The 23843-nt window shown below is 35.3% G+C and overlaps 1 protein-coding gene and 1 pseudogene across 1 annotated transcript in view; one reads left to right on the forward strand and one right to left on the reverse strand.

The window, feature by feature from the left end:
• The window catches only part of Pola1 (DNA polymerase alpha 1, catalytic subunit), a 318138-nt gene that overhangs the window by 145562 nt on the left and 148733 nt on the right, over positions 1-23843 (reverse strand). The window lies entirely within an intron of this gene.
• Positions 8512-12526, forward strand: LOC127675434 (dnaJ homolog subfamily B member 6-like; annotated as a pseudogene).

The following is a 23843-nucleotide window of genomic DNA, read 5'->3' on the forward strand; positions in this document are numbered from 1 at the left end:
AAGACATAAATGGGGTCTAGAAACATAGCTCAATAGAGTACTCAGTATCCAAGCAGCCAAGAGCTCAATACCCAGGACTGCATAAATTGGAGAGGCATGGGACCCTATCTGAAAAAATAAAATTAAAAAAGAGATTATTTATAAGAGTGTTATATACATTGCTGTAAAGCCTGCTTTGTAAAATATGAAGGTAGTACCCCATAATAGTGCATACAAATTTGCCCAAGAGTTGCTTTTGCCCCTCTTTGGCTTATTTTTTTCCTACTAGGTGGTTCTCCTTTTTCTCCCTGATTTTAAAGGGTACTTATTTTTCAGATAGGAAATGGTTTATTTAACCTCACAGCTTCATGAAGAGAAAAGGAGCACTTTATATATGAAAGAAGTCAGGCCATGTTTGTTAGTGCATTGTTTGTAGCTCATTGTTTTTTTTTTTTAACTTAATGGCATGCATGCATGTCTACAAAAATGTAACACAGAAATTCTATTACAGATGATTTTATGTACATATGGGTAATTTGCTGCATGTATCTCTGTGTCTAGTGATGTGAAAGCCAGAGGAGGGCATCAGATCTCCTGGAATTAGAGTTGCAGTTAGGAGGTGTCATATGAATGCTGGGATCTCTAGAACCTATGTTCTCTAGACATCCAGTGTTCTTAACCATTGAGTAATCTTTCCAGTCAATATAAATTCTTTTATAGTTAAATTTACTAATGATTTCCTCCTTTTCTGGAGTCTGAAATTTTTATTGTTTCAAAGTGTTCTCAAGTAGAGCACAGAGGATTCTTAGAGTTGTCAAACTACTCCATGATACTACAATTGATATATGCTACCTTATATTTGCTTACATACAATGTATAACACCAAGAATGAGCTATAAGGCAAACTGTGAACAATGAGCCAATGTCTACACATTCATACATTCACATACTCATGATGGGTATATCACTGGTATATCACCTGGTAACAGATGTTATGAGGATATGCATGTAATGAGCTGGAAATCTAGGAGAAATCTGTTGTGATCCTGAAACTACTCTACACAATCATCTGTTTTGAAAAAGACTTGCCAAGGCTAGTATACCTTTATAGCATCCTTCTCTACCCTGAAGGAGGAAGAAGAACATGCAGCTATACATTTTCCAGATGATTCTTATCTACTGGTATGAGCCATACTCTTATAAACCATTAGTTTCAATTTTGGATTTATTTCTGAATTCTTCTATAGCAATTCTATTCAAATCATTAAATACTCATGGGGGAAAATAATCATCCTATACTCTTATGGTAGTTTTTGTAAGTCTTTTCATTGTTTAAATTTTGAAAAAAAAAAGGTGTATAAGAACTGTAATATTTAAAAATAAAACTTGAGGAATTTTTTACAGGTAAACTTATAATATTTAATAGGTAAACTTATAAAATGCTATGCAGTTCCAATTAACCAAGAATGCACTTTTCAATTTTTCTAAAATCATTTTTCTAAAAGTCCTTCTATATTTTAGTTTTCGTTACATTTAGCATTTAAATATATTCTTTGCTATTTCATATCCTTAGTCATTTGTATACATTAGATTTCCTCTGTTACACTTTCTAATTGGTTAATATTTGTATAGCTCAAAAGCTAATGATATATAATTAATTTTAAAACTAGCTTTCTTAATAATTTTTGTCTTTTATAATAAATTTCACTGGGTTTTCCAAGTTTACAGCAATCAACAAGTACTGCCTTTTTCCTTTCCAAATTTTAAAATATATTTCTTGTTCTTATGACAGTTAGCTCTTTGACAACTTGATCACCATTTCTACTGGGATGCCCCTCCAAGCCAAGAATCTTCATTTGTAGACCCATGAATTAATTCATAGAAAGATGGATCTCTGTGCTGACAAAAGGTAATTTGATTAAGATCATTATAGAACCTGTAAAGATTTTGTATCAACATACCTAAAATAAACTTGCTGTTGAATTCAGTTTAAGGACATTAAATGGCTAACTCATGACTAAAATATTTCCTTTGATAGCTAGAGATTAAGTACTCTAAAGAGCTCATAGGCTTACTGTGGGTTGAATACAAATTCAGATTTATTATTCAGTCACACCTCTTAAGTCAGTCTGAAAATAAAGCAAAACAGTACAATATAATGTGACATACGAGTAGATACCCAGCAATCTGTTTTATAAAGTTTGTGATGAGTAAGTCTGTATTCATACAAGAAAGGCTTAGTAGTAAGAGCTCTTTAGAGTACTGAATCTCTAATTGTCAAAGGAAATCAATCTACATGGCACACTCTATAAAGCTGGGAAACACAGAAACCAGGCTAAGGAAGAGGGCTAGAATGACAGGCAAACGTTATGCATAAACACAAATATAAATAATAAGCTCAGTTGATACATCCTGGCATTGTGTTCAATATGCTACTACTCTTAAAACCAATGATTAAATAGGATTTTGAATTCACATTCTCTTTAAATTTCTAAGTTGGAACAAATATAAATCTTCCATTTTGGGGTGTTTTCATATGTAACTGAAACAAATTCAAAGAGAACTATTTTGCTTTATCTCCCCAGATGTTTTTACGTTGCTTAGAATGTTGTATGTAGCCTCTGAACCTACTCCACATTTTACTCATCCAAAGCACGGCTGGCCTGTTTCACTCAAGTGTGAAAATGTTTTAAACATGACAGTTCAGTTGCTACCATACTGCCCACTTCTCATTTGACTCTTAGTCAAAATGAGAATACAATAAAACTAAAGAATTTGACTTTCTTCTTTTAGCACTGTCACTGAGTGGACCTCTGAGAAAGCTGAAAATGGGACTGGAGTAGGCCACTAGTTTCCTAAAAACAGGTAAGTCTCTACCTAATCAACCCTTCTTCCTAGGCACACTTTTTTTTAAATTTTTTTTTTATTTATTCGATATATTTTTTATTTACATTCCAAATGATTTCCCCTTTTCTGGCTCCCCACTCCCCGAAATTCCCATAAGCCCTCTTCCCTCCCCCTGTTCCCCCATCCACTCCTTCCCACTTCCCTGTTCTGGTTTTGCCCTATACTGCTACACTGAGTCTTTCCAGAACCAGGGACCACTCCTCTGTTCTTCTTGTACCTCATTTAATATGTGGATTATGTCTTGGGTATTCCAGTTTTCTAGGTTAATATCCACTTATTAGTGAGTGCATACCATGATTCATCTTTTGAGTCTGGGTTACCTCACTTAGTATGATGGTCTCCAGCTCCATCCATTTGCCTAAGAATTTCATGAATTAATTGTTTCTAATGGCTGAATAGTACTCCGTTGTGTATATATACCACATTTTTGGGGGGAGGGGGTGTAAAAATGAGGGAAAAGAGAATGGAGTCCCCAGCCAGCTTCTCAGACCCTGAGAGGCCCACTGAGCTTTGAGTTTCTATGGCCTTGGAGTGTCTCTGAGACACTCCAAGGGCTGGAAAAAATTTTTTCTTGATAGAATTAAGCTCTGTGGTAGTAAGAGTAATTCAGATGGCCAATCTTCAGCTTCCTTCAGGCTATGAGAGGTTAAGAGTTCCAAAGCCATCAATGCCTTTCTTCACCATGTCCAACAGTTCTTTACAAGAGGCAAGTATAAGAAAAAAGTCATCACACTGGAAAGGGCAGTTTCTGGTACTCCCTCACCTTACCATATCAGTGGTCCTGTGCTTTGGGGCAAACTCTTCGCTCTGTGAGTTTCTGTCTATAATCCTGACAGAGTCCTGACTCTTTTATGGAATAATAATGAGCATGGTATGTCAGCTAATGTCCTAAATTGCCTTCAAGTACTTGTGCAAATAAGTACAATTCCCACATACATACATTCATCTTCTTTCCCTCTCTAAGGTGTGCACACATGTGCATACACATTTTAATCAAATGGACTACTGGTAGGTAACCTGGGAATTATAATGTGATGCTTATTACTCAGAAAATAGAAAACAATGTGACTACCTTCTCTATGTCCCTTCATAAAAAACTCAGTGGTGATTACATAAATTAAATACTGAATATTTTGAGCATATATGGCCTGTTGGATATTGAAAGTTAACGAATGGGTAGTAGTATATTTTCAGAAAGATAATACTGAAAGTTATTTAATCCCCACCATCCCTTTTCCTGTGAGTTACTAAGCTTCCTAGAAATAAAGAACTCAAATCATTGCTCTCTTGCCTCTTCTCGGGGTTTCTCAAAGTTTGTGGCTTTGAGAAGTAATATCATGTTCCAAGTTTCAAATTCTGAAATATTTTTAATGTCATTATAAAATGACACAAGAATCTTCTTACTACCTGAGCAGTTTATGAAGTACGTTTGATAGTAAGTTCTATCTAAAAGCTACAGAATAATCTAGCACCTCTTCTGTGATGAGACAGGAATGAAAACACACCTTCCACAGAACAACCAAGACAAGTCCTCTCATTGAGCCATTAAGAGGAACTCAGTGTTATTTATTTAACCTTTTCCCTAACATGAACAACATTAAAAACACTTCACTTATGAACTTAGCAAACAAAAAGTATGCTTCAACTGGAAATGCCACGAGAACTACTTTTATGCTGTAATTCAACTTTGTGTTATTCAGTGCAACCTAAGGGGTAGCTTTTGTATAGTACAAAATATGAAACTCCACATTTCTGAAAGGTCATGGGAACACTAGGAGATAAGAAGAAAGTGAATTAGTGAAAAATGAATTCAGTGAAGATTTTTACATTAGAAGTCAAAGTTAATACAGTTTTTTACTAACAAGGTACAAGGTACCATCGATCACTAGAAATGAAAAGCTAACCTAACGGTAAAATAACTTGCTATGTCTTTAATGTACCTGCTTAGATGTCTCCCATCACAAAACAGATAAAAGGTTCCCCTTTCTCTCCGTGCTTATAATTTTCTGTTTGCCTTAAAGAAGTAATTTCTTGAAAATGTATCTTCCTTGTTAATAAAAAGCCCAAAAGTGGAGTCTAATAGCTGAAAAAGATTTAGCTTGATATTAAATTATACTGTTTCCATTAAAACAACTTTCAAGTTTACTTCAAATATTATAGTAAATCACTTCATTAAAAAAAAGATCACGAATGTGTTTATAAAAATCAAATACCATACAGTGTAAAGGTTTTGTGTATTTAAAAAACAGAGAAAGATATTTCAAATAGAAACCTAGCATAGACTTTCTGAAGACTACATTAAAGCTCAAGACTAAAGAGAAACAAAAGGAAAATGAAGTCCTTATGCTAATGCAAGGTAGGCAAGGAGCATGGAACACATCAGACTAGAACTCTGAAGAACTCTGGGTTAAAAGGAGATACAGTCAAAGACTATTTCTAAGTTAAAACTCCTCATGAAATAAATACAATTTTTAAAACCCTACTATAATCAATACAAAATAGAAAGGTCTCCTGTACTTATCTAAAATATCCACTAACTTGAAAACAAGGAAAGAATAGTCATTTTATTGCTTAATAATAATCTACTCAAATATTAAAAAAAAATAAAAGAAAGAAAACCAATCTTTCAAAGATATATTAAGATAAACCTGAGTTAAAAATGTTTAACTGTTCTAAATTAAGCAAATTCAAGAAACAAAATCAAATTTACTAAGACTGATGCTATATAAGCTATGAAAACATTAAATTAACCGCTTAAAGTATTTTTCTTTAGTTTCATACTCAAACAATTAGCTATAAATTTACATCAATACTGTAAATCAGACAAAAATTATTTTATCATTGGAGCAACATATTTGAAATAATCTATTTTAACAAGTCCATTTTAAAATAACTTAAGAAATAAAAAGAAAAAAGAAAAAAATCTTAATATGCAGTTTGGTAAAGTTCAAGTCAGCCTTTGAACAACACGTTTACCTATCCAGTAAAGCTTGCGTTAATGCGATGTAAGAGTTTGGCAAATTCAACTTTAATGGAGCATAAAAGTGCTTTTGCTTGAAAGTGAGATCATTTTTAAAAATTCAAAGCATGATCACTTTCTCTTTTTTCATAGAACAATCTGATACAAGCAGCAAAGCTTAAATAAACTAGAAACATTTCAAATGATCCATAAAGGATTAATAAGCCCCACAGGAAGTCCTATAGGCTCGGCGTATACATTTTCCATCCACCCCTCCTTCCCAGATGGGCATGATATGAAATTCTAAACAGAAGTCAAGTTTCAAAGTCTCTAAATGTTAAAGGCCTGTTATGTTGGGGTGGGAGGTCATAACTAAGGACTCTCTAATTTGAAATGGATCAAATTCCAGTGACACTTGGATAGAATCATGCAAACCTAGACATTCAATTAAAAAGGTCTTTTTGCTGATGGTAATAGCCAGTGGTCAGAAGCAAAACTCAGGCAAAAGGAGTAGCAGCAAGCTACAGGCCACTAATATAACAAGAACAAAATGACAGCTATTATTTTGGCAGAGATAATCTATGCTGAAACACAAAACACAAATGCAGACAATTTCTTTCAATACAATTTTCTTGTCTTCCCACTGACTTTTGTGATTACCACAGAAAGCAGGGTTCTAAACACATTTCTCAACTGAATCCTCAATCAATAATAGTAAAAAATTAAGATAAAAGATATGGGGAATGGATTATGGTAATAGTAAATGCTTATAAATTTGCTGAACTTATCAGTATACACAAAAGTTGGTAAGAAGAACCGTTAGATAAATGGATCATATTTTTGTTACCCCAATGCCCAGTAACATTGCTGTGACAATCAATCTGAGATTCTTTTCACTCTGGTTAGACAATCTTATTTCTCTAATGTTTATATCTATTATTTGAGAATAAACATATCCCATAAAATTCAGTTTTAATAGAACATGTAAACAACTTTTTTCTATAAAATACAATGCCAGCTTTCCCTTACCTATAGTCAAATTAACAACTCAGCATAGGTTTGAAATGGAAGTCAGGTAGAATATGCTTTTTTTTTCATGAGCACCCTGGTTTATTTGTGAAGCACTCAAGAGAGAGGGAAAAAATAATCCTTACATTTTATATATACTCTAGAATATGCATTATTCTGAAATTGGCATTTTATTAGTTCACTGACAGAAACAGATTATTCTTGCTTTGACAATGAGATTTACTTTTTAAAAATGAAATGTAAATAAGCAAGAAAAGTGATATTTAAAAATATCAATGAATACTAGGACTAGTACAAAAATATTTAAACAGATAAAAGAATTTGTTTCAAGCACTGTCTTAAGGTTGGAACACAACTGTCAACAGCTGATGCTCTGATGTGTTCGCCCTCTCTGAGAATAGAGAGGGCCCTTAGTAGACTTCAGCTATTTTGTTGCTAATTCACACCATTTATTGCAAATGGGTAAAAGAAAAGAAGCAGAATCAATTCAGACATTCACAGTCACAAATTCAATCAACAATTGAATACCTCTTTTGTTCTTTTAGCTTTCTATAAATGGATAGACCAAGATGCAAGATGTCAGTTCTTTATGGAACAAGGTTTTTTTTCCTTTAAAAAAAAATACATGGGCTTTGAATCAGAAAGAGCCCAAATTACATTTCAGCTGTACAAATTATCCTTCCAACATCAACTGATTTTCTTCCTATAAGGTTCAAATTCCTTATTCATGAAGCACCACCTTAAAGGGTATTGCAAGAGTTAAATGGCACTGTGTACACAGAAGTGTTAACAAAGTATTTGAATGATGGTTTTAAAATATTTATTTTTTTCTTTCTTTTGCTCTCCAGAATTCTTCAATGCTATAGTGAATAAATGATTTGCCAAATAGAACAAAATACTTTGATATACTATACTAAAGAAATAGAGAAAAACATCATATAGTCAAACTTCTGAAGAAATTCAGGACACAAAATAATGTTCCAAAAGTATGATGCCTATCAAAAGCTTCCTACAGATTGGCCTGGAATTTACTATGTGGCTCAGCCTGGCTTCCGACCCATGTCAACCTTCCTGTCTCAGCCTTCTGAATGTAGATTATAGGTATGGGTCACCCTGCTGGGAAGGCCTTGGGTTGTTAAGCCTGAGGAAAGCAAGCAGACAAGGATAATTCTGGCAATCAAAAGACTATAAGGTCTGATGAAAGGACAGTTATTTGACAGTGTTCCAAAGGAAAGTGTGTGGGGAGAACAGATGGATAAATCAATGTCTTAGAGCTATAATAAAGACTTGTGCTACATAAATATATTTAAATTACCACAGCTCTTACAAGGATGTACAAAGATTGCAGCATATTCTCAAAGTGCTATCTCAAAAGGGATAGGATGCTACCTAGGAATCTAAGGTCAAAAATTATGCAAGTCACTTTAACTTATATCCAGCACATTCTAACCCAAAATGGGCAATCATAACTGAAACAAAATTCTGGAAAACAATTGACCTGTGCTACCTTTGTTCAAAAGCATAAAGGAAAAATACACAACTATAACAGTAAACACAGGTGTGCAACAGGAATTGGAGCCTAGAACAGAGAGAATATGTTTAGATTAGCCATAGAGGATAACTTCTGAGTGTGGAAGATGAGAAGACAGCCCAGCGAGAGATTGCCGGTAATTCAAAGATTTCCAAAGCACACTGGCACCAAGATAGGTTTTTCTAGATACAGTGTTTTCGCATGGGTGACCTACAGATGACATGTTAGTTCTACAATTTATGACTTTTGGATTAAAGCTTGAAGAGGGTGTCCTTCCAGACATAGAGAGAGCCATTAATGATAGCACAGCTACAAACTAAATGGTGAAGAGTTACTAAACTAAGAAAAACCTTTGCAAATATTCTCTCAATTATTTCGCCCCTTGGACATTTTGATAGGAAACTACTCATTGATATTATTCTTTTCCAACATTCACTTTATAGAATATCAAGATACAATCAAATGTTGACTTACTCTGGTAAATAGGAGGGGACTGGTTTGATTTCATTCCTTTCTCAGCACGTTGGTTTTGTCTTTTAGAATGCTTACTAGATTTTGAAAAGAGGGTGTAGGATGGGAGGGGTGCTCTTCCCTTAGTGGAGACAAAAGATAGCAGCTATTTCATTCTTCTGTGTGAGTATGCTACCTCCCTTAATTCTCTCACCATCACATTAAACTGTGATTTTCAATAGAGGTCTGAAAAATGTATTATATTTTACCTGTTATTTCAAAAAGAATTAGTAAGTAATTAGAGGGAAAGGAGAAAAGTAGGGCAAAAATGTTCCTGTTTTTTCAGACCAGCTAACATTTTGAGAGTTTGAAATGACTAGAAAGGCAAACTGTTAGGTATTCAGAAGGAAAATGTGAATGTTTTCCCAAAGGCATTATTAACAATTAATAATCATTACACTGGTGCCTTGTTTACCTGACCTTGTGTAAATTCAGCAGCCTGGTAATTAGACCCAGATTTTGCACATTTGTATATTTCCGTGCATAGATTTGACTCATTCATTCATCCATTAAAATTTGCTTGACAGACGTAGATGAATAATCAAGCTACAATTTGTATTTACTGGATTATAGAAAATTGCCCAAACTGTTAAGTTCAGGGAAAGCGCATTCTTGCCTCTCTCTTATGACTGATGTAAAAGCAATTACATATCAGGATTGCCCCAAAGCTCTCAGAAGTGGCACTGCTTTTGCAATCTGGTGTTTTTAACAATTTTTCCCTAAATGTAGAGACTGTTTAAAGATTAACTCTAACAGAGGGAAGGAAGTAACCCTGTGCACATGTAAGTTTCTCATTTAACTTACTTCACTGTTGTTTTAAAGTAAAAGTCCTGACAACATTCAGAATGAACAGCAGTGTGTCCTAAAAGGACAAAAGCTAGTGAAAGATTTGAACAGAAAGAAGGCAATGTCTGGAGAGTTTCATGACACTCTTCCCCAACTCTCCCTAGTAAAGTAGCAACAACCTGACCAGCACTCTTCCTAACTTTATCAATGAGGAATAAAGATACTGTATGATTCTATGATCAATGTATTTTCATTTAAAGGAAAACAAGTATCTCAAAAAAAAATCTCATGTTCAGTACCTATCAAACACATTGACATGTGTAACTGCATTTTACTGTCACTAACAACCATCACCCAAGGTACAGTACTTCTTTTAAACAGCAGAAGATAGATACAACAGATCTTTCTCCTCAACAACTACTGATCTTGATTATCTACTTTAGAAGTAATTATCCCTGGTGTAAAAACAATTTATAGAGCACCTAACAATAATAGACTGTTTTAAAGCTCATAGACCTTAGTTCAAGTTTACACACACACACACACACACACACACACACACACATATAAATGTTTTACACAGTCTTTCTTAGGGAAACAAGGCTACACAATTTCTTAAAAGCACACAAAGATTGCTTAGAACTATTTTACAAATATATTAACATTTATAAAATTCAAAATTTGACTTCAAGCATATTCTTTATTAGAAAAGCAATTAAATAAAATAGATGCCATATATAGAAGCTCAAAAAGCAGAAAGGCCCCCAAACTTCCAAAATATACACCTGACTAATTTTAACCTTACCAAATTCTAACTTTTCCCCCCAAATATTCTGTCTTTTTTACTATAAAACAAATGCCAAGTCATGATGTAGATCAGATATTAACATCTGTGAGGATGGCCTGAAATTATCTGATAGATTATCAAAGAACCAAATTAAACTTTGGATTTAAAAAATGAATTGTTCTTTATAGTCCATGTGTTTGCAAATATAGAAACAGGAATTCTGATGCATTTAATGAATATAAATAGCCATATAAAACTAAGTGTCTGCTGAGTCACTGTCCTTGAGTATTAGACACTAACAGGCATTTAATTCAAAAGACAAATTTTTCCCTAGTGTGTGACATAGTTTATCTGTTTGCTAGTCTTTTGTTAAGAAGTCATGTCCTACACACTGTACTTTTTTGTGATAAAGGGAAGACAGTACAGTTAGTTGTTTTACCAACTAAAGTGATGGTCCAACCAAAAGCATTATCTAAACACATGTCCTTTGTTCTAGCCTTCCTGTAGTTGCTTCTATTGGCAACTTCAAAACAGAAATGAGACTCTGCACCACAACTGTGCCAACATATTTAATATGGTAAATGGGCAAACAGTAATTTTCAAGGTATATGGTGAAGACAGATTCCTTGAAATCAAGGATGCACAAGTCTTATAGGGAGCCCTTAGCTGTTGAACTATATCATCTACAGTCCATTAGGTGCACTGCAGTCACGAGTTAGGTATGAAAGAGAAGAGGTTCTAACTGCTAAGAAAATTGGATGAGATAAACGTTCTCAAGGATTTTTTTATAAGTCTGATTTTGATATTCCATCATAAGCCACTTTGGTATTTATGCTGGTTTCTTTTAACCTGTTACCAGTTCCATTGAGTATGTGATCAATAAACATAACTGATGGGAGCAAAAGCTAACCAGGTCTCATCACTTTTTTTCCTGTATGAGTACACTTTGTGCATGCTAAGGCCAGGAAAGAGAAGACACAAAAACAGACAAACATACCTACAGATAGCAGATACTGAGGCTTTCTCAACGTATTCTGGCTATTTAGATGTGATACAAACAAGAGAAAGATATAGGTACCAACTAAGAGAAATTAAATAAACAAGAGTATGAAAAAAACAAACCTTGCTGTTAAGTTCACTGCTCAGGGTACAAGAGAACATTTAAGAACATTAGCAATTAAGAATACAAATTAAAAATTGAAAGTGAGGGAGAAAAAAAGAGAAAAGAAAGCAAAAGGAGATGCTGCTATTACCAACAATAACAACAGCAACTCAGTTGTCCAGAGCTGTGAAGAGACCTCTCCCCTCATCGCCCATTGCTGCATCAGGTTTGTTCCAACAACTTGTTAAAAGATAGTGGATCACTACTAAGTTCTGAGTATGCAGAGAGATGCCCCACCTAAGGATATTAAAAATCATACTGGAAACAGGCATTTAAATAGCACCCAAACAAAAATCTTGAAAATAAAGAAGAAACAGCTGAAATTTAAACAAATAGCTGAGGGATACAAAGTGCTATAAGATAAAAGTTGGTCACCTACGACAAATACAGCAAAGAAAGATTAAATGGCTGCGAAGGAGTCATTTTGATAGTAAATTTGAGTTTGGCTTCACATTCCAGGGCCCAGATGATGTCTTCAGGAAATTTTTTGGTGGGAATTTTCATTTGACTTCATTGAAGACCCATTTGATGACTTGTTTCGGAACCAAAGGTGTCTCCAAGAAACTAGAAGCTGAGGTGCTGTCTTGGTTTTTCTCTCCCTTCAGTGGATTTCCTTCATTTGATTCGGGTCACTAAGTCATGGGGGCCTCACATCCTTCTCTTCACTGTCATTTGGCAGATGTAGAATGGGCAACTTTAAATCACTATCAACTTCAACTAAGATAGATAGTCAATGGCAAAAAAAAAAAAAAAAAAAAAACCACTACAAAGAGACTTATAGAGAACATTCAAGAAAGAATAGAAGTTAAAGACGGACAGTTAAAGTCCTTGATGATAAATGGTAAGGCGCGCCTGCAATGCCTGGATAACAAGTAATTCAATGCACGCATTTTACAGAAATGTTAAACCATAGCAAGCACCATTTAACAAAGTTTAAATGGTTTAAGTACGTAATGCTAAGCTTAGGTTAAAAAAAAAATCTGGTAATTTGGGTTTTTGTCATTTGCTTAAAAGAAAGAAAATAAATGTGAATATGGTTGATGCATTCCTTCATGGAAAAAATGAAAGCGAAAATAAAACAAGCACTATATATGTGCACAATGAAAAAGTGAGTTTGACTTAATAGAGATTCCTAAAGTGATTGATATTGAAAAATAACAAAAGAGATTAAAGATGACATCCTAGGACAAACATACTGTGAGTGTCTGTGGAGCTGTTAAGTATCTCCTCCCACTGAATATAAAGGCTACATCCATAGATTTTGCGAAAGCTCCAAAAATTACTCCCTTGATCAAGTATATAAGTATGGAAGTGCTTTCCACATCCCTGATACTATACATTTCAGAGTTAACATGAAGCTAAACACAACACTATGTGGTTTAGCTAAGCCTTTAATAAAAGAGACAATAACCTGATAGTAGGAGCCATCACATAAGTGTGTGATGGCTTAGGAGAGTATAACAGAGGTAATCTAACACATTTTGCCTGAACTTACTTACTGAGGAAAGCTTTCCAGGAGAGCAATTAAAGGGGGGAAGAGGATTTTACCAAGTAGGCACTGTTGTAGTGTGGGGTATGCTGTCATAAAGCTTATATGATTTTTCAGGAACAAGCTTTCTTATAGTATAGTGATAGTGTAGATGGAAAGGTAGAGAAGGTGACTCATGATCTAAGGTGATGCTATAGAATTTAAATATTAGTATATAAGAAATGAGGAAGTGCAGTCAGCATTTAAAGCAAGAAACAGTAGGGGAAATGAAACAATGGAGGAACTGAAGACTGAGAGGCCATGAGTCGATTGAAGCTCTAGAAATTGAGAAAAATGTAACAAAACTATAATACAACCTCATAACTCCCAGTGTGAAAATCTGTTATCACAAGTTGGAAAATACTAGATGGTACTAGTATACCTATCTTACAAGAATCTTGTAATTAGGAAGTGTATAAAATATTCTGAAAACTGGTTTCATATGTAGTGTGCAATATACAATGTTTATAAACATAGCAGAATATCCCCTCTTCTTAAAATAATTTTTCTCTTGCTCAAAGATAGCCACACGAGGAAACACTAACAAAAACATTTAGGCAGGAGGATCCAAACAGCCTTTTACAAATCCTGCTAGCCCCTAGAGATAGATTTATAAAATTTTCAGAGTTCTCATAGGAATCCTGAAAGAAATCAAAACATTTCAAAAGATGTAAAATCATATATTTTCATTCAAGTTCCTATATGTTGAAGAAGCTTCAAAGCCTTATTGTTATTATATGATTCCTAAGAGAAAACACTGAAAAACACAAAATTTAATCTCCAAACTGCCCTCTCTATATACAAATACTCCTCACATAGATTTATAAATCATCTAACAGAAAAGAGGCATGATTGAGAAATGATAACTACCTGTTATTTGTAAAGTGTCAGCAATATACTAGAAGACTTAATAAGGATGGTAAAGTACCATTAAAATGTGTAACTGGAATTTTGCTTTTATGTAATTATTTCTGGATAAACCTTATTTTAGAAATTTTCTTTAAAACTATATAGTTAACTTGTTGTAAGTGTAAATACACTTACATATATATATAAACCCATAAAATTCACATTAAAATATTCAATGATTATTTTACATTAGATTAGAATTCCTCAACAAGTTCTTTTGTAGGGTTTAATAATCACATGGGAGAATTTACCCCATTCTAGTAACATTCCAGATAAAGCTATATCATCAGATACTCTAAAAATAAAACAAAAAGAAACAAATCTCCTCCTCAGGTGATTCAACATATAGCCATGGTCAAGACAGATCATCTTTGTCTGGAAAACAGACAAACAAATGATAAAAGTAACTAGGTGTGGTGGAGCTTCACTTTAATCCTAGCACTTGGGAAAAAAGTGGATCTCTGTGAGTTCGAAGACAGCTTGGTCTTCATAATAAAAACCAAGCCAACCAGAGCTACAGAATGATAACCTGCCTCACAAAAGAGGAGGAGGGGGAGGGGAGGGAAGAGGGAGAAGAAAGATTCTACATGTAGTGTTCTTAAAAATGTTCGATGAATTCATCATTAATAACACAGAGAAGTCATCTGAAGAAAACAAAGACAGCACTAGCTAGCTGATGATCACTGTCACCATCAGTTAGTTACTGGCTTCCATCAACAATATATAAAAGTTTCCTGTTGTCTTTTGTCCGTGCCTACAGATAATTTATATTATATTTTGAATAAAGACATTTGCGTGTTCCTGGAAAAAAAAAGTTCCATTATTAGGACTGACAAGCCATCTACTGCACAAATGATTTATCTGACCTAGAAAGTGATAGGTGAAGGAGGATGAATATAATCAAAACACACTGCACAGCACTCTCAAAGACTCAAAGTTTAAGGATTCGATTACGTCCTACTATAATCCTTTGGTCTTCCAAACATTTTAGAAACCTGAAATGACTGGACAGTATCAAGATCTAGACCTCAAGCACTTAATCTCTTTACCAATTAGCAATATGAAAATTCACTCTGACTATGCTTCCCTTTTAAGGAACTTTATTATTTCAATAAATATAATACATGCCTATTGTAAAATATTTAAATAGGAAAAATCAATATGAAAAATTTTTTTAAATCTTTGTCATTTGCTAAATACTTTTTAGAAACCTAAGTAATAAATCCATATAAATGTATGAAATTTTAAAAAGTAATAGCACACTTATAAGCTGATATTCTTAAAAAAACATGGCAGAATTATGAGGTTAAATGGTTTGCGCACCAGTACATAGATTTATGACATAAAACTTAAGGGCATGTGTGCATGCGCGCACGTGCACACACACACACACACACGTGCACATACTTTGTTGAGAATTCAATGATTTATTTTTAACTTTCTTTTTGGGGAAAAAGGCTTTACTGAGTATATGACAGGTAACCATGTGGTAGGGAGTAACATGAGTACTAGCCACATCCTACACATAACTTTCTGAATTAAAAAAATACCAGAACAAATAAATGTATACTTTTATTTCTACATACCAGGAATATACCTGAAAATGTCACTTAAAGCTTAATAATCTTCTACAGGAATGAGCACTTAACCAATCCAGCAAAACAAATACAAGACTGTGGACTGAAAAGCACCCAATGTTAAGAGCTCAAAGAAGACTAAAAAGTACATGAAGAGAACTTACTCAAAGACTGGAAGCCTTGACATAAAAATAATGGCAATTCTTCCCCAAATAACCCAGACTTCAATTACAATGGCCATATTTACAGCCAACTATGAAGATTATTTTGGTGTTGAAGACAAGTTCCTTTCACACTTTCACTGAAATGCAAAAAGACTAGAATGGCTAAAGCAGTTTTGAAAACAGAGTACTTATGCTACATGAAAAGCCACAGAAATCAGAAGTAAAAAAAACTTATGGTTTCTTTGGAAAGTCAGTTGTGTTGATTAGTCTTTTGGTGGGGCAAACACATGAAGGAATGTTCTCCTAAAGCAGACACAGGTTAGAGAATGTTTTGCTGAAGCAGACACAGGTGAAAAGAAGTTTTACAAAAGCAAACACGTGAAAGGATACGTGATACTGAGAAAGACGCAATAGAGAGTGGATAAACTATGCTAGATGGTATTGGTATGCCTTGCAATTCCTTACTGGTCATCATTTGTTGTGATTTTATAGAAAGAAACACACCAAAATCTTCTGGTGGTGTTCTGGCTGCTTTGGCTGCCTCAGCGGACTCAGGCAGATTGGCAGAGTGATGTCAGCAGATACAGACTCTCATGTTGTGGCAAGACCCGTGGGAGGACATGCAATGTTTGGGGGGAATATATAAATAGGACTCAACTGATGAGGGTTGTATAGCTAGTTTTGCAACACTTCTGGGTCTCTTTTCTTCATCTCTGACCGAAGCTTTGTTGAGAGGCACAGAAGCAGAGAACTTCTCATGGAATCCCTGCTGGTCCTGGTTGCTCCTACTGACTCATGCCTATTCTCTGGAGGCCTAGATGTTTCTGCTGGGTCATGACAACTGGTGTTGACCCGTGTTTGCTATCCCAACATTACTAAGCTGGACTGCTGGTACATTTGTGAAGTGGATCAAGCTGCCACTGATGATTCCTGCGAACTGAACTGCTGTTTCCTGACAATGCAGATGGGGTTTGCTCCAAAGGACACTTTCTAAACAGGTCTACTTCCTCAATATCCTAATAACCTTTCCTTTTCACTACCTCTGATGGGTGGTGGGCTAGAAGGGAGGTTAAAGCATTTAAGAACCATTATTAACAGTGGGATCTGAAGAATCATAGCTAACAGTAATCAATATTGGCAAATTGATAAACACAAAGATCAGTGGAATAAGGAAAAAAGTCTAGAAATAGTCCCATCCTAGTCTGCAAAAAAGATTACTGACAAGGACACAGAGGCAATTCAGTTCAATAGAGGACAATCTTACAAGAAAGCAGTTGGTCCTAAGCCTCATATAAAAACTCAAGCTCAAGACACATGTTTTTATCTAGATTGTGTGTGTGTGTGTGTGTGTGTCCTTTAACTTTCAAGTAAAAGTACAGTGTAGAAAATGAAAATAATCATTTACTGGATTTGATCATAATTTAAAAGTTTTACTCTCTGAAAGATTACTTTCAAATACCAAAACAAAGCGCCAGTGAGATGGCTCATCAGGTAAAGCATTTGCTGACAAACAAAGCAACTCTAACCTTGAATTAAATTCCCAGAACCCATGCAAAAGACATAAACTTACTCCAGGGAGTTCTCTTGGGATTTCTATACACAGTATGTCCATCCATCCAGAAAATAATAATGATTTAAATTTTGTTTTTCGGGACAGGGCTTCACTGTGTAGCTTTGGCTATCCTGAAACTCACTATGTAGACCAGGCTATCCTCATACTCACAGAGATCCCCCTGCATCTGCTGCCCATGTGCTGATATTAAAGGCATGTGCCATTATGCCTAGGTAAAAATATTTTTACAGAGACCAATGCAAGATACATACTTTGGGAAAACACTTATAAATCATATATCCAACAAAGGACTTGCCAGCAGAACAGTGTAAGAAATAGGGAAGCGGGAAGGGGTGGATGGGGGAAGAGGGGGAGGGAAGAAGGCTTATGGGACTTTCAGGGAGAGGGGAGCCAGGAAAGGTGAAATCATTTGAAATGTAAATAGAGAATATATTGAATAAAAAAATTTAAAAAAAAAAAAAGAAAAAAAAAAAAGAAAAACTCTCAAAACCCAACAACAAAAAGCAAGCAATCCAAATAGAAAAAGAGTTAAAAAATATTTGATACAGTGCACCAGAAAGACCATTTGAATGTATGATGCCTAGTCAGTATAACAGTTTGGGAAGGATTATGAGATATGACCCTATTGTAGGAAGTATGTCACTGAGGGTAGACATTGAGGTTCCAAACACCCAAGACACTCCTAATTAGTTCTCTATCTGCCTCATACTTGTGGACTAGACATGAGCTTTCAGCTATTGCCCAGTGACGTGCCATGCCTGCCTGCTGCCATGTTCCCGACTATGATCGTCATGGACTCTACCCCTCTGGAACCATGAGCCTCCAAATTAAATGCTTTCTTTATAAGTGCCTTTGTCATCATGCTTGGTCATGGCAATAGAAAAGTAACTAAGACAGCAAGCAAGTAAATGCATGAAAAGAGTTCAATATCACTAGGCATCAGGGAAATTAACATTAAAGTCACAAAGACATGTCACTTCATGCCCATAGTTCAAATTAAAAAAATTCCAAGTACTAACAAGGATAAAAAACAAATGTAACTCTTAACATAGTGCTAATAGGAATGCAAAATGATATCATCATTTTGAAAAATAGTTTGGTAATGCTTAAAAATTTCAAATATACAATTACTCTATGGGCCACCAATATTGCTCCTGGATGCTTATTCTAGAGAAATGAGAACATGCTCATCTAAAACCTTAATTCAAATGTTTATAGCACCTGATTTCATAATTGTCCCCAACTATAAACAATAGAAATCATCCTTAAATGTTTCAAACACACACACACACACACACACACACACACACACACACACACACACACACACACAAACACTATGGTGTAATATTAATCAATAAAAGAAAAGGCATCTATGACAAGACAGTATCAAAGACTGCATACTGTATAGATACATTTAACATTCCTGAAAAGACAAATCTGTAGTGATCAGAACAAATTTAGGAGTTGGATGGACAGTGAAATGATACTGTTTTGTGATGGAACTGGTTTGTTTTTTAATTAATGGTGGTAGGTATAGGAATCTATCTATACATTTACTTTAATTTTTAGAAGAACAAACTGCTATGAACATGGGTAGACTAAATTGAATATACACCTAAATTAGAGAACTATCTTTATTGATTTAAAACCTTGAGGCAATTTCTGATGAACTAAATCAATGACTGGCATAATGACTGCTTAAATGAACTTTTGAGATTTTCTCTATCCTTATGAGCCATTGAGAGAAAGTAATGAAAAGAGTTTTCTTTCTCAAGATGAACTATAAAGTCTATGAGGCTCCAATGCAAATATTGAGGGTTTTTTTCCTCAATATTCTTTGGGGGAATTGCCCTGATAATTTCATTTTATATTCAAATCGATTGTTGTCACGTTGCAAACTAAGGAAGCTACTAACTTTCAGTACACAGCTCTGAAACTGGCAACCTATTTAGTATAGTAGCAAATAAGATAACCCCCTCCCAAATAAGGAACCTCATTCTCTACAGCGAATACTACTAGTAGTAGTTACATGATTTTATCCATTTGTCAATACACAACACAATATGCTATAGTGAATTTTACAATGAAATTTGCTACAGTAAAGTTTACTGTAAATGATAAAATATATTTAAAATATAACCAAAATTTAACCCCTTTAAAAAATAAAATATATTATTATACACAAAAATATAAAAATTAAAATAGCCCATATTCTTACTAATGAAGACAATCTATTAATACTCTGATGTTTTTCTAATTATTTTATCAGACACATGTCTATATAGGTACACTGTATTTTTTATTTCATAATTGAATCAACTTTTATACAATAATTTGTTTCCTTATTTTCCCCATTAACATTTCCTGTGTCTTTAATCTAACAAAACATTGTTTCAGGTCACAGCATATTATACTATTCTGGTGATATGCCTTAATTTATCAATAATTCATTCTGAGATATATAAATAATATCCACCTTTTTACTATTATAAGCAATTACTCAATATATTCTTGAACACAAATATTATTTTTCTACTTTTTAAAATTTACTGTATCTCTCCGCTTCCAGATCCAGATCAGCCTGGGCGACAACACCACATCTCCAGGTCCTGCAAGAGGCAAGAGGGGCTTCCGGGCGGCCAGCTGGGTGAAGTCGGTGTGCGCTGGTGAATCCAGCGGACCCCACCAGGAGCCTTCAAGTGCCTGCTTCGGGATCTGAACAGCCTGAGCCACAGCACTCGGTCTCCAGGCAGTGCAGGAGGTAAGCTGTGTACCAGAGGCCACCTGGGAAGGGGCAGCTTGCACTGGTGAGTCCAGCATTGACAAGACCAACTAACACCAGTGAGAACTAGATGGCAAAAGGCAAACGCAGGAACGTCACGAACAGAAATCAAGGAAATATGGCAACATCTGAACCCAATTCTCCTTTACCAGCATGTCCTGGATACCCCATCACACCAGTAAAACAAGATTTGGATTTAAAATCACTGGTCATGATGCTGGTACAGGAACACATGAAGGACATACTTAAAGAAATTCAGGAGAAAATGGATCAAAAGTTAGAAGCCCTTGCAACGGAAACAAAAAATCATTCCAGGAGAATACAAAAGCCAATAATGAGGAAACACAAAAAACACTTAAAGAAATACAGGAGAACTTTGGTCAACAGGTTGAGGTCATAAAAGAGGAAACACAAAAATCTCTTAAAGAATTACAGGAAATCACAAACAATCAAGTGAAGGAGCTAAGCAAAACCATCTTGGATCTAAAATCAGAAGTAGAAACAACTAAGAAAACTCAATGGGAGACAACTTTGGAGATAGAAAGCCTTGGGAAGAAATCAGGGGACAGAGATGAAAATATCAACAACAGAATACAAGAGATAGAAGAAAGACTCTCAGATGCTGAAGATTCCATAGAAACCATGGACTCAACAGTTAAAGAAAATGCAAAATGCAAAAAGCTTGTAACCCAAAATATCCAGGAAATCCAGGACACAATGAGAAGACCAAACCTAAGGATTATAGGCATAGATGAAAGTGAAGATTTACAACTTAAAGGGCCAGCAAATATCTTCAATAAAATTATGGAAGAAAACTTCCCTAACCTAAAGAGAGAGATGCCCATGAATGTACAAGAAGCCTACAGAACTCCAAACAGACTGGACCAGAACAGAAATACTTCCCGTCACATAATAATCAAAACACCAAATGTTCTAAACAAAGAAAGAATATTAAAGGCAGTAAGAGAAAAAGGCCAAGTAACATATAAAGGAAGACCTATCAGAATCACAGCAGATTTTCACCTGAGACTATGAAGGCTAGAAGATCCTGGGCAGATCTCATGCAGACTCTAAGAGACCACAAATGCCAGCCAAAACTACTATATCCAGCAAAACTCTCAATCACCATAGATGGAGAAACTAAGATATTTCATGACAAAACCAAGTTTACCCAATATCTATCTACAAACCCAGCCTTACAAAGGATAATAGGAGGAAAACACCAATACAAGGAGGGAAACTTCACCCTGGAAAAAGCAAGATAGTAACATTTCATCAAACCCAAAAGAAGTTAACCAATCAAATTTAAAAAATAACGTCAAAAATGACAGGAAGTAACAATCACTATTCCTTAATATCTCTTAACGTCAATGGACTCAATGCCCCAATAAAAAGACATAGACTAACTGACTGGATACGTAAACAAGACCCTACATTTTGCTGCATACAGGAAACACACCTCATGGTCAAAGACAAACACTACCTCAGAGTAAAAGGCTGGAAGACAATTTTACAAGCAAATGGTCTCAGGAAACAAGCTGTAGTAGCCATTTTAATATCAGATAAAATTGACTTTCAACCCAAAGTCATCAAAAGAGACTCTGAGGGACACTTCTTGCTGGTCAAAGGAAAAATACAACAAGAAGAACTCTCAATCCTGAACATCTATGCTCCAAATGCAAGGGCGCCCTCATTCATAAAAGAAACTTTATTAAAGCTCAAAGCACGCATTGCACCTAACACAATAATTGTGGGTGACTTCAACACTGCACTTTCCTCAATGGACCAATCAGGAAAACAGAAACTAAACAGGGACACAATGAAACTAATTGAAGCTTTGGACCAATTAGATTTAACAGATATATATAAACATTCTATCCTAAAGCAAAAGAATATACCTTTTTCTCAGCACCTCATGGTACCTTCTCCAAAATCGACCATATAATTGGTCACAAGACCGACCTCAACAAATATAAGAAGATCGAACTAATCCCATGCCTCCTATCAGATCACTATGGAGTAAAAGTGGTCTTCAATAGCAACAAAAACAACAGAAAACCCACATACACGTGGAAACTGAACAATATTCTACTCAATGATACCTTGGTCAAGGAAGAAATAAAGAAAGAAATTAAAGACTTTTTAGAACACAATGAAAATGAAGACACAACATACCCAAATCTATGGGACACAATGAAAGCAGTGCTAAGAGGAAAACTCATAGCCCTGAGTGCCTCCAAAAAGAAAATGGAGAGAGCATACATTACCAGCTTAATGACACACCTGAAAGCCCTGGAACAAAAAGAAGCTATTTCACCCAGGAGGAGTAGAAGGCAGGAAATCATCAAACTCAGGGCCGAAATCAATCAAGTAGAAACAAAGAGAACCATACAAAGAATCAACAAAATCAGGAGCTGGTTCTTTGAGAAAATCAACAAGATAGATAAACCCTTAGCCAGACTGACCAAAGGGCACAGAGAAAGTATCCAAATTAACAAACTTAGAAATGAAAAGGGAGATATAACAACGGAAACTGAGGAAATCCAAAAAAAATCATCAGATCCTACTACAAGAGCCTGTACTCAACACAACTGGAGAATCTGGAGGAAATGGACAATTTCCTTGACAGATACCAAATACCAAAATTAAATCAGGACCAACTAGACCATCTAAACAGTCCCATAATGCCTAAAGAAATAGAAGGAGTCATAGAAAGTCTTCCAACGAAAAAAAGCACAGGACGAGATGGTTTCAGTGCAGAATTCTATCAGACCTTCAAAGAAGAGTTAACAACAATACTCTTCAAACTATTCCACAAAATAGAAACAGAAGGAACACTACCCAATTCCTTCTACGAAGCCACAATTACGCTGATACCAAAACCACACAAAGATCCAACAAAGAAAGAGAACTTCAGACCAATTTCCCTTATGAACATCGATGCAAAAATACTCAATAAAATTCTTGCCAACCGAATCCAAGAACACATCAAAACGATCATCCACCATGATCAAGTAGGCTTTATCCCGGGAATGCAGGGTTGGTTCAATATACGGAAATCCATCAATGCAATCCACTACATAAACAAACTCAAAGAAAAAAACCACATGGTCATTTCATTGGATGCTGAAAAAGCATTTGACAAAATTCAGCATCCTTTCATGCTTAAAGTCTTGGAGAGAACAGGAATTCAAGGCCCATACCTAAACATAGTAATAGCTATATACAGCAAACCGGTAGCCAGCATCAAACTAAATGGAGAGAAACTTGAAGCAATCCCACTGAAATCAGGGACCAGACAATGCTGCCCCCTTTCTCCTTATCTTTTCAATATTGTACTTGAGGTACTAGCTTGGGCAATTCGACAACATAAGGAGGTCAAAGGGATACAAATTGGAAAGGAAGAAGTCAAACTATAATTATTTGCAGATGACATGATAGTCTACCTAAGTGACCCAAAAAACTCCACTAGAGAACTCCTACAGCTGTTCTGGAAAGACTCAGTGAAGCAGTATTCAGCAGAACGGGGAAGTGGGAAGGGGTGGGTGGGAGGATGGGGGGGGGGGAGGGGGACAGAAGGGGGCTTGCAGGACTTTTGGGGAGTGGGGGGCTAGAAAAGGGGAAATTATTTGAAATGTAAATTAAAAAATATATCGA

Source organism: Apodemus sylvaticus, chromosome X (genome assembly GCF_947179515.1).
Source record: "Apodemus sylvaticus chromosome X, mApoSyl1.1, whole genome shotgun sequence".
Lineage (NCBI taxonomy): Eukaryota > Metazoa > Chordata > Mammalia > Rodentia > Muridae > Apodemus > Apodemus sylvaticus.